Source organism: Gordionus sp. m RMFG-2023, chromosome 1 (assembly GCF_954871325.1).
Source record: "Gordionus sp. m RMFG-2023 chromosome 1, tfGorSpeb1-WG-v2, whole genome shotgun sequence".
Taxonomy (NCBI): Eukaryota; Metazoa; Nematomorpha; class Gordioida; order Chordodea; family Parachordodidae; genus Gordionus; species Gordionus sp. m RMFG-2023.
Genome location: NC_088775.1, coordinates 40,525,173 through 40,537,879, shown reverse-complemented (window position 1 = coordinate 40,537,879; position 12,707 = coordinate 40,525,173). Strand labels below are relative to the sequence as shown.

The 12,707-nt window shown below is 26.1% G+C and overlaps 3 long non-coding RNA genes across 5 annotated transcripts; all 3 read right to left on the bottom strand.

Annotated features, from left to right (window-relative positions):
• Positions 1-1,556: 1,556 nt before the first annotated feature.
• LOC135922434 (uncharacterized) lies at positions 1,557-2,102 on the bottom strand. Of its 2 annotated transcripts, none has more exons than XR_010570902.1 (3): positions 2,002-2,102; positions 1,866-1,961; positions 1,557-1,829 (listed from the first exon to the last, which is right to left on the bottom strand). It is a non-coding gene; the product is annotated as an uncharacterized LOC135922434 (long non-coding RNA). The 2 variants fall into 2 exon arrangements; XR_010570903.1 differs by having other exon boundaries at positions 1,557-1,825.
• A 35-nt stretch (positions 2,103-2,137) lies between these two features.
• LOC135932031 (uncharacterized) lies at positions 2,138-2,765 on the bottom strand. Of its 2 annotated transcripts, none has more exons than XR_010573257.1 (4): positions 2,546-2,765; positions 2,410-2,509; positions 2,274-2,369; positions 2,138-2,233 (listed from the first exon to the last, which is right to left on the bottom strand). It is a non-coding gene; the product is annotated as an uncharacterized LOC135932031 (long non-coding RNA). The 2 variants fall into 2 exon arrangements; XR_010573258.1 differs by having other exon boundaries at positions 2,410-2,505.
• A 900-nt stretch (positions 2,766-3,665) lies between these two features.
• LOC135932030 (uncharacterized) lies at positions 3,666-4,448 on the bottom strand. The gene is made up of 4 exons (XR_010573256.1): positions 4,283-4,448; positions 4,197-4,236; positions 4,087-4,154; positions 3,666-4,040 (listed from the first exon to the last, which is right to left on the bottom strand). It is a non-coding gene; the product is annotated as an uncharacterized LOC135932030 (long non-coding RNA).
• Between the last annotated feature and the right edge of the window lie 8,259 nt (positions 4,449-12,707).

Genomic DNA, 12,707 nt, shown 5'->3' with positions numbered 1-12,707 from the left:
CACCTTGCCAAAATTAAGAATTTGAGCAATCATTTTTTTAGTTATAGCCAATATTTAGTACCTTAATTGATCCTCCATATTATTTAAACGGAATGTCAAAAAAATTAAAGGCTATTGAGTTATAAGCAAAATAATGAAAGTGCGAAGATTTGTAGCTGTAAGAATGATTTGAGGATCAATTACCGAAACTTATATCATTGTATAGCCCGTTAATTGATCCTAATTGATCTTCTATCCGGAAAGCAGCGGAATAAACCGTTACTGAGTTATGAGCAAAATAAGAAAGTGTTGGCATTTTGCCAAAACCGAAAATATAAAAGATCACGATCTGAAACTTGGCAATTATTTAAGCTTTAATTTGTGCGTTAATAATATCCAAACCGGATATCGATATCACTAACCGCAACTGAGTTATGACCTGTTTTTATAGCGTAAGAATTTTTTTAAAAAGTGAGGATCAATTACCAAAATATATGCCAAAGTGTGGTGCGTTAATTGATCCTCCAGAATCTTTAAACCGCATATCAACAGAATGAACCGTTCGTGAGTTATAAGCATAAGCAAAACAAAAAAGTATTGGCACTTTGCCAAAACCGAAAATAAAAAAGATCACGATCTGAAACTTGGCAATTATTTAGGCTTTAATTTGTGCGTTAATAATATCTAAACCGGATATCGATATCACTAACCGCAACTGAGTTATGACCTGTTTTTATAGCGTGAAGTTGTAAGAATTTTTTTAAAAAGTGAGGATCAATTACCAAAAATTATGCCAAAGTGTGGTGCGTTAATTGATCCTCCAGAATCTTTAAACCGCATATCAACAGAATGAACCGTTCTTGAGTTATAAGCAAAATAGAAAGGTTTTGGCACCTTGCCAAAATTAAAAATTTGCATTTTTTTAGTTATAGCCAATATTTAGTACCTTAATTGATCCTCCGTATTCTTCAAACGGAATGTCAAAAAAATTAAAGGAAAGTGAGTTTATCAACAATAAATATTTCAAGGTCAAATTTCGACCTGACAAATTATGGATATGAAACTTATATCATTTTTTAGTTCTCCGTTGATAACAAATCCTTAAGAAGTTTAATAGCCGAAATTAAAATGTAAAAGTTAATAACAAAATTAATAAAAACAAATTACGGTACACTAAAACAAAATCTAGTGCAGCGACAGACATTCTATTAATTTTGCCATTATTTAATCATTGTAAATTTTTTTATGAGCTTACTAAATGTTTCAAGGTCAAATTTATTCCACTGAAATTATATATGCACTGTCCTATTAAATTTTATCGTTTAAAAGGCCAATGATAAAGCTCGAAAGCCTATTATATTACTCTTATAAAAGTATATTCCTTTTTTATTGATAGATCTTAACTATTTTAAAAAATATTAGAAGAATGTATCAATAAACTTGAATTACAAGTAGCTATCTAGAAGAATTATGTATTATTTAATTTAGCCAAGTATATCGGCCTTTATGGCTTTTGTACTTGTCGTTATATTTTAATCTAAGTCGAAGATTTTTTATATAATATAAGGGAAGGAATGGTGAATAATATTATGTACGAATAGTAATATATTAATCAGAAAACGCAACAACAGTATAATTTGTTATAATCACGATATATATTTATTATAAGCGTGGGGGCGTTGTGTTCTAATTAATGTTGTTTAAATTATTCGGCTTGAGTACCCTTGGATATTTCATAGGAGATATGTGGAATTGATTGAGATTTCATCCAATAGTCAATTTGTTGTTGTAGGTACGGGCAGGCCCGAGATCAGGGAAATAACATTATCTAATATCCCTGAGAAAGCTATCTATAAAGATTATAAATTATTTTAATTATATAATACTTGGTTCTCAGTTATTCAATTCGATGTACAGATATTGTGTAATATCCCTGGTTATTCAATTCGATTTACAGATATTGTGTAATATCCGTTAGAAAGCTATCCATAAAGATTATAAATTATTTTAACTATATAATACTTGGTTTTCAGTTATTCAATTTGATGTACAGATATTGTGTAATATCCCTGGTTATTCATTTCGATTTACAGATATTGTGTAATATCCGTTAGAAAGCTATCTATAAAGATTATAAATTATTTTAACTATATAATACTTGGTTCTCAGTTATTAAATTCGATGTACAGATATTGTGTAATATCCCTGGTTATTCAATTCGATTTACAGATATTGTGTAATATCCGTTAGAAAGCTATCCATAAAGATTATAAATTATTTTAACTATATAATACTTGGTTTTCAGTTATTCAATTTGATGTACAGATATTGTGTAATATCCCTGGTTATTCATTTCGATTTACAGATATTGTGTAATATCCGTTAGAAAGCTATCTATAAAGATTATAAATTATTTTAACTATATAATACTTGGTTCTCAGTTATTCAATTCGATGTACAGATATTGTGTAATATCCCTGGTTATTCATTTCGATTTACAGATATTGTGTAATATCCGTTAGAAAGCTATCTAAAAAGATTATAAATTATTTTAACTATATAATACTTTATTCTTAAATTCTCATTCCGTGTTTAAAATCATCTAGGAAGCTTACGTTTTCATTTTCAGTTTTGTTTTCCATTTATCATAATGTATTTTTTTGTATTTTCTTTTTAATTTTTTTTCTTTTTTTGTTTATTTCTATATTTTTTTTTCCCTTTTTTTCATATTTTTCTTTTTTTGATTTATCATTTATTTCTATCATTTTTTCTTTTTTCATTTGTTATTTTTTTATCATTTTTTTTCTTTTTGTGTTTTTTTATTTGTTTTTTTCTTTTTTGTTTTATCAATTTTTTAATATGTTCTGAGGGCAAACGTGCTAGGTGTAAATGAGAGATCGGCTATAAAAAAATTTGGTTATTGCTTAAGTCGAGGGGTATATTTTTTTTTGTTATTTTTTTTATGTTATTTTTTTTGTTATTTTTTTTATGTTATTTTTTTTATGTTTTTTTTAAATGTTATTTTAAATTAATATAGTATTATTTGGTGATAATTTTTTTTGTGATAAATTTTTAAAATATTGTTGCATATTTTTATTATTTAGTGATAATTTTTTTTTGTGATAAATTTTTAAAATAATGTAGCATATTTTTATTATTTGGTGATAAATTTATAAATTAATATATATTTTTTCTTTTAAGATATTTTAAAATACATTTTTCTTTTTTAAAAATATTTCTTAATTCCTAGGGAGGGGAGGTAGGTAAAAGAATTGTGTCTACATATTTTTTTAAAAAATTGTTTTTTTAAAGAAATAATTCGTAGTTCCGATTATTATTAGATTATGTATATATATAATATGATTCCTTCCATACTCATTCACACCCAAAAAGTCGAAAGACTGTGGCGGGATCTTAAGGAAAACTATAAAAGACATGGGGATCGAGAGAATATTCATGAATATTTACTTGAATATAGATATTTTAGAAAACATAAATTATTAAATCGCTTTGATCTTTTTATTCTATTTATAAATGACTGTATACATTTTAATACAATTTTTCAATTTAATGAATAAAATTGACTCGTTTATTACTATATTTCGATATTTTTATTTTGTATAAATTTCAATAATATATTTCAATTTATTTCGAATTAACCCTTCCCAACAAAGGTTAAAAAAATCACTTAGAATTTAAAGATGGGGTCTATTTTACCCCTAATAAATACAAAATTTAAGATTTTATGCTAATTTTCCTAAAATTGCTTAGATTATCAGACTATATTTCAATTTAATGAATAAAATTGACTCATCACAATTCTTCTACCCTCCTCCCCTCCCCTAGGAATTAAGAAATATTTTTAAAAAAGAAAAAAATATTTTAAAATATCTTAAAAGAAAAAATACATTATCACCAAATAAATAAAAAAAATAACAAAAAAAATAAAATAAAAAAAAATAATATACCCCTTTATGTAATAACCAAAAATTTAATTGCTTCCAAAAAATTATTTAATTACATTTTAATGGAATAGGAAGTTAGATTTGGTATTGTTGCAGCTTGAAAATTTAAAATAAAATGATTTATTATGAATAATTTATTTACCCTCAGTTGTCAGCAAACAGGCCTTGACCCTATCTAAGGGCGAATCTGCATGGTGTAAATGGGATCGGCTATAAAAAAATTAAATTGCTTCCAAAAAATTATTTAATTACATTATAATGGAATAGGAAGTTAGATTTGGTATTGTTGCAGCTTGAAAATTTAAAATAAAATGATTTATTATGAATAATTTATTTACCCTCAGTTGTCAGCAAACAGGCTATCTGAGGGCGAATCTGCAAGGTGTGAATGATGTTTTGGCGATTTTAAATTTGGCGATTTAGTGGTTTTATTTTCGTATTTTTTATAATTTTTTTATCTTTTTTGTTTTATTTTTTTTGCTTTTTTATTATTTTTTTTTGCTTTTTTTTGATTTTTTTTTTTGCTTTTTTTTGCTTTTTTTTTTGATTTTTTTTTTGCTTTTTTTTTTGCTTTTTTTTTTTGCTTTTTTTTTTTTTGCTTATTTTTTTTTGCTTTTTTTTATTTGCTTATTTTTTTGCTTTTTTTAAAACTTTTTTGTAAACAGTGTTCAGTTCAGAGGTGTTAAGGATTAAAAAAATTTATACTGTATATATATAATTTATGTGTGAATTATTGTTTTAAAATGTTGCATAATTATCGTTATAATAGACCGCTTATTGAGATAAAAATGAACTAAGTGCTAAGTCAGATTTAATTCGAAACTGATGTGTTAAACAAATCAAACCATGAAATATTGAATTCGAAACCAGTAATCTATATTTCTTAGAAGTCATATGAATACGCAGGCAAAACTATCATTAAATCGGATTACAATTATACCAATTATTATATCTAAAATATACACAAACTATATTTACCCATTATAATCAATTTTTGCTATGATAAATTATTTATATATTATTGGTTACAAAAACAGATGATAACTTTAAATAAATATTGCTCATACAAATAGATTTCTTATACCTTAGTAAAAATAAATTGACCATATTATTAAACATCTAGGAATATTTTCGTATACATATATATAATAGATTTAAAATAAAAATCAGGGCATGTGCCACAGTGCAAGTATTATCAAAAGCCATGATAATAACCATACTTCCAAAAAGCTGAATGAAAGGGTACATTTTGGAGGTAAATTACAAAAAATTGAACTGATGATCCTTTAACTTTATTGGAGATTGTCTCTAGACCTCCAGAAAATTTTATTGATCTAAAGTCATATAGTGTATATTTATAAAATATAATATTATGACAACATACTCCTAGGATTTTTATTAGATAAAAAAATCTCGATGTATCAAATTAATAAATATATTACCCTATTTATATAAAAAGTAATATTTAATTAGAGAATTTTACGTTGCTAAACTTAAGGATGTTAATAGAATCTTTCCTTATTGAATAGTGAATTTTGTTATATTAAGATTTGTCCTGACTGAATGCTAATAAATATTTTAAAAATGTAATCTCTGGAGACTTTAATATATTAGATGAACCTGATGATGAAAGAATAATTGATTTATTAAAAATAAAGCTATATTTAAATGTATCATATGAAAAGAAGAAATATATTTCTATAACCTCGTATTTTATGTAATTTTTTAAAGATCTGTCCTTGATCCAGATAATGCAATCACATTATTATTAAGAAGAAACTACAGCCATCAAATGCTGGAAGTTATTATTAATTTTAAAATTAGATGATTTAAATTCATAATTGTTGCTTATGCATGACAATTGATAAAATTAACCGTTAGATTAAATAATAGGGATTTTTACTGTCGCTGAGACATCTCGCATCTCTTATATAATTAAGGAGATAGAAAAAATATGTACCACAAGAAATAGAAATATTACAAATTTTTAAATATAGCAATGAAATTTTATTCAGGATAAAGGTGTCGATGAATTTGTATTAATAAAAAATGGGAAGGGTTGGCAGATAATTAATCCATAAAAAAACCTAAGTGCATATTGTTCTTAAATATTACGTTTAATTAAAGGTACCAAGATTAAATTAATTTGTTGAAAATAAAAATCTTACCACAAATCATAGATATAATCATCAATACATGTCCTATTAATAGTTAATAACAAGCAGAAGCAATTGCCTGCTGTAGCAAATCATATAAAATGTTTATTGATAATTTAGGAAATAATATATTCAAAGATAGAATATTATTTTTCGCAAAATTGTGATTTAATAGTAAAATTGTTTGATAAACCTAAGGAGTAATGATTTATTTATATTGTCTTATGAATCAACAATATTATAGAATTATATTATAAACATACTTATACTGTACCGATTTTTTAAATTTAACGACTGGAGAATTTCTTATAAATCATATTCTTACCAATGTGATGTTTATAAAGATTGAATATTTAATTCAAGATGCATAATCTCAGAATTGTGTAAATTACTTAAAATGCTGTATCCCATATCCCTAATACATAAGTTATAAATAAAAATAGTAGGTGTGATGGAAGTTCAAAATTAAATAAATTAACGGGATATCTAGTTGTTTAATTTTTTATATTTCCTGCTTCATCACAAATAGGTCATTAAATATGTTATTCCAGAAGGTTAAATTTAACATGATAAATATATTAGTAATGAATGCCAACAATGGATGATATGTTATGAATGATTCATATGGTATATAAAATAGCATGACATATAACATCATCTTGGCAATCATTATTTTTATATATAATTGATTTTGAGAGATCATTATATATTTCCCATGTTCCATCTAACCGCTTGGAATAACATATATAATGACCAATCCCTGAAGAAACAGCAGGAGGTATAAATACTATAAGAGCTCTTAAAAAATATAATGTATCTCCTAAATTTATAAATCTAGGGAAATTATTTAATTTAGAACTTTGACAGCTAGTGTCAATTATAACTTGTTCATGAAATTGGTACTTATGGACTAAAGATAAAGGGTCCGGCATTTTACAGGATTTACAGTATGTTAAAAGAGGTAAAGCATCTTGGATTGCAATATCCAAACTTTCAAAACCTGTATTATTTATTATATTTAAATTTATTGGTAAACATATTATTTCTAAGAAATTTTCCGGTCGTAAACATTCTTTATTATTACATTTAAAAATATCGGTTACACTATATATATCTTTATAGCATTTTTCTATAATATAATATATTGTTGATTCGCAAGACAATCTATAGAAACTATTACTAATCTTAGTTTTATCGAATAATTTTAATAATAAATCACACCTTATCTTATATGTATTATTATTGGCCCCATGCGAAACAAAATATTCTATAAACTCTTTAAATATACTATTTTCTAAATTGTCAAAAAAAGCTTTATATAATTTGCTATCGCAGTAGGCTACTGCTACTGCTTGTGATAAAATATCAATAGGGCATGTATTACTGATTATATATCTATTAGATCCAAGTTTTAAAGGTCTCTTTATTGTGGTAGGATTCCCATTTTTCAACATGCCTAATTTAATCTTGGTCCCTTCAATTACATGTAATATTTCAGGGCAATGTGCTCCATAATATGAAGTACGTTTCTTTTTTATGGATGGTTGATCTACTAAACCTTTCCAATTTTCAATTAACTGATATTCATCATCAGACACTCTCCCTCATTTAAACTACTAAATTTAGAAATTTGTGAATTGTCTGTTTCTTGTGGTATAATAATTTCTACAGTATCCTTTTCCTTAATTATATTAGAGATTCGGGACGCTTCAGCTATAGTAAGCAATCCTCTTATCTCATCAAAATGTTTACAGAAAAATTTATCAATAATAATAGGTAACATTACGGATTTAAATGTTCTATTTTTCAAATTATTAAAATAACTTTCAACATTTGATGTAGAAGATGTAACTTGTCCATAATTATAATGTGGTTGCATAATACTAGACCATAAAGGATAGGTCTTTAAAAAATTACATAAATTTATAGTTATTTCTGGGTTATAGAAATAATTTTCTTCTTTATATGATATGATACATTTAGATATGGCTTTATTTTTAATACTTTCTATCCAGTAATTTATATTACTAGATACATTTAAGTCAATGAATATTTCATCCTCGAGTTCATCTAATATATTAATGTCTATATCTTCTATTCCAGAGATTATATTTTTTAGATATTTTTTAGCATTCAGCGTAATGTCAGGACAAGTTTCGATCCCACAAAATTCACTATTACATACAATGAGGATGGATTCTATTAATATTTCCGCCTCTTTAAAGGAAGCGGATTTTATTAGCATTGCAACGGAACGTATATAAAATTCTCTAAATAAACGAGGCTTTTTATATAAACTAGGCCATCTACTTATTAGTTTGATACAATGAGCATAATCTATTCTAATAAATATCCTAGGGGTCAGCAATTTTTGACCTAATATTATATTAAATGAATATTCAATATATGACTTAAGATCAATAAAATTTGCTAGCGATCTGGCAACAGCCCCCAATAAAGCTAATGAATGATCAGTTACAACAATTTTAGATATTTTAGCACCTCTATGCACCCATACATTCAGCCAGTGTGAAATGTGGTTAATATCATGGGCTTCTGATAACATCTGAACTACTGGTATTTGCCCAGATTTTACTTTTAAATCGATTACTCCTATGTATAGAAAAATATGCCCAGATGTTTGATCATAAGGTCGACTTAATTTTTTTACTAAGGTCCCTGTGGCATCTATTTGTAGTGTGGATACGTTAGTATCTTGGCAATATTTATTAAAATTATCATTTGTTCTGGTAACCAGTAGTGCATAAAAAATTTGTCACAGGATATATTGATTATACTGGGTAAATATGGTTGAGTATATTTTAGATATAATAACTGATTGATTACGCTATCCGATTTAATGTTATATTTATTAGAAATGGATTGTTTGCATTTACGTAGGACATCCAAGGAATATAAAGTTCTAGGTTCCAATTCACCATATTCCATGGTTTCATTTGCTTTTTTCACGCCAGTTTATGGCTAAATCTTTTTGTAATTCATTAGCAACCTCTTCCCTTTTTATCCCACTTAATGGTCTTTTATAAATATTATTATGCAATTCTGTTTTATAATTATATATTTCACATATAAATTTTATATATATATTATTTAAAGTATTTAATTTTTTAATTAATAACACAGCTGAACATTGTTTACAAAAAGCCTTAATTTTTATTAAATATATTGAATTTAGAGGTACATAATTATTAGAAAATACCCATAAACAGGGTATTTTCAATTGACTAGAAATTATTTTTTCAAGCACATGGGTCCAACCCATTTTTAACCGATTTGGGTTATCCGCATTCGGATATATTTGATTCCATTCTTCCCCTGTCATAGAAATTTCAAATATATCCTTTTTTACTTTGACATTATCTTCGCCGTCGTCACTTGAGTCTGACGACATAATCTCGGAGAATTTTTCCTAAGGATAATGTAAAAATATTTTTTAAAATCATATTAAAATAGTAAATATTTCATATATCAATGTTTTTGTGTTCCTGTATTATAATAAAGTCGTGATATATTACATAAAATATAAATAATGTAAATATATATAGTAATTACACTAATACATCGGGACGAACCCCAGCCTTAAATTTTTTAAGCACCAGACTTGGGCACAAATACAAATATTTCTATGCAAAAGTAAACGACGTACCTATTGTCAATATATATATTTTTTTGTTTCTAAATTTCTTTTTCGTTATTATAGTTGTATATTATATAAATTTATTTTTGTTAGTTATTTACTATTTGTAATATACATTCGATAATTATAGCGCAAGCAGAGGTTGCGTAAAATAATTCCCCCCAAAAAAATCACAGGAAAATAATTCTTAAAAAATTATTCCCCGGAAAAAATTCCCTTAGTTTTTGTTCCTTATAAAATATTAAATTATTTTTAGAAAATTAACAAAGTAGGAAAAAAAATCCCTAAATAAAATATGTTAAATTTTCGAGAAAATCAACGAAATTAAATCCTATCAGCTACTATTAGATATTATTATTGAAAATCAAATTTTAATTTAAAAAAAATATTATTATAAAAAAATATTTATTTTTACACAAATTATTAATAATTCATTTTCCATGAAGTTTTTATAAATATATTAAAAATTTAAATCATTGTCTTCAAAAATAGATTAATTGAAATATATATTAAAACTAGATTATGGAAATAATCTCCCTATTTCTAGGAAAAAATTTGTTTTCACCTTTTTTTTTAATTTTATATTGCACGCATAATTTACATCTATTTCTATAAAAAGCTATCATGCTTTCTTTCCGAGATGTCTCATATTTTAAGACAGCCCTATATCGCTTCGAATTAAAACATAAATAATGCTAAAAAAATCCTCAAACGTGTCGAGAATAAATACTTAACTTTCAGAAAATACTGATTATAATTTTTTAGAAATATTTTCGTTATTAAGCCGCAGGGTTATTTTTGATAATTTAAAAAAAAATTATTCGAGGATCTTTTTCCCGGTATAATTTTCCGGAAATTGATTTTCCTCTATATTTAATTTAAAATCTAAAAGGAATAATCTTCTATGGGAATTTTTTCCTAAGATTTTTTTTTCGGGGAATTATTTTCCAGGGGATATTTTTTTCTGGGGATTTTGTTCCTGGGCAATTATTTTCGGGAATTTTTTTTTCCGGGGATCTATTTTCCGCTTACCAATGTAAATTATATTACTAAATTTGAATGTCTAAACTTGTCTGGTTTTTAAATAAAAATCGCTGAACTGACAAGCCGCTTGCGCCGAATCTTTATTAAGATTCTTCTGAGTGCAACTACACATTAACAGCATGTAGTAGATTTCCTACATGTGAAATCATTCCTAAATATGCCTCTGCCATTCATTATTGAAAAAAATTTTCAAAATGTTAGGACAGCTATAATCTTTATTTAAGAAATATTTTTTTAAAGGTTTATAAAATTTTAAAATTCTATCGATGGCGGGTATTAGGAACATATCGCAACCAACATTGTGCTGACTCAATTCTATAAATACACTCTGTTTTTACCAAATTCACTGAGGCATTATCAGATAGAAAGCTGACATGCAATTTATTGATAATCTAGAATCTGCTATATTAGCCATTATATGGTTAGCTATGTCTTTGGATTTTTCACTATTTGAGGGGAAAAAATTTAATAGTTTTATTGAAACGACCTTAATTTTGTTGAAATAGCAGAGTATCAAGGGAGATATTTTAATATTTCCCTTATTAGATGCATCTGTTAGAATTGCATATGTAGGCCCATACCTCCTGGATTTAGGACCTAAAATATTGATAATAGCCTTGCTCATATTTGTTCTACAAGTATAGTTTTCATTTATATTAGAGTCGTTATATATTATGGGAAATAGATTCTACCAACATTGTGATGATGAGCTTTTCTGTGAATGTTGTACTATAAGATAAGTGATTACAATTACCGCAACTGTAGTTGCATCTGTATTATTTCTTATTTTTGGAGTACCTTATTATTAAACGTGATACGTGATAATTAAGCGTCTATCCCTATAATGTGTTATACACACACACGGTAGATTTCCGCATAAAATATATTTTTAATTGTAAAATTATAATCGTTCTTTTTTATAAAATTTTATCTTGTTTACATTCTTTTATATTTAAAAAAGATCGTTGGTTTTTTTTAAATTAATATATTTTAATTAATCAAGATGTTATTTTATTTTGAAAAATAGTTACCGACTTTGTATTTATATAAACTAATTATAAAAAATAATAGGCGGATAATTAAGTCAATTCAAAAGGCCCGCAAAATTTTTTTTTTAGCAATTTTCATATTTCTCCCGCATAATACCAAATATCTCTCTCAATTTGAAAATTCTGACCTGGAAACCCTGTACAGGAGGGGTAAAAATTGATAAAAATAAGTCGTAACTGTAATAAATATGATGTGATAGAATACTTGGGACATAGTATAAGAGGATTTGAGATTACACCGATACATAAGAATAATTATAGTATTGTTAAGATGCGCGAGCCGAGGAATACGAAGATACAGTCCTTCTTGGGAATGATAAATTATCAACATCGATTTATTGAGGAATTTGCTGGTATGGCAATACCATTGTATGAATTACTTAAGAAGAATAGTAAGTTTGATTGGATGGGGAGGCAAGAGAATAGTTTTCAAGATTTTAAACGGGTGATCAGTACTATATTGGTGGGTTTTAATGAAGAGTATGAAGTAGTACTGACAGCTGATGCTTAATAAAAGAATTGGTGGTGGGTTACTACATATAATGGAAGAAAGGGAGCGTCGGATACTATATTTTTCGAGAGCATTATGTAAAGCCAAAAATATTATTCGATAATCGAGAAAGAGGCGTTGGCTATAAAGGTGGGATTAATTAAATGTAGAAAATATTTAATAGTTAGACGTTTTGTGGCTTACACAAATCATAAACCGTTGGTGGAGTTAGTTAAGAAAGACAAAAAGGAATTGATGTTGTCAGACCGTTTGCAACAATGGTTATTATTGGTGGGTTCATTTGACATGGATTTTAAGTATAGGAAAAGGAAAGAGAATTGGATGGCGGATGTTATGTCAAGACTA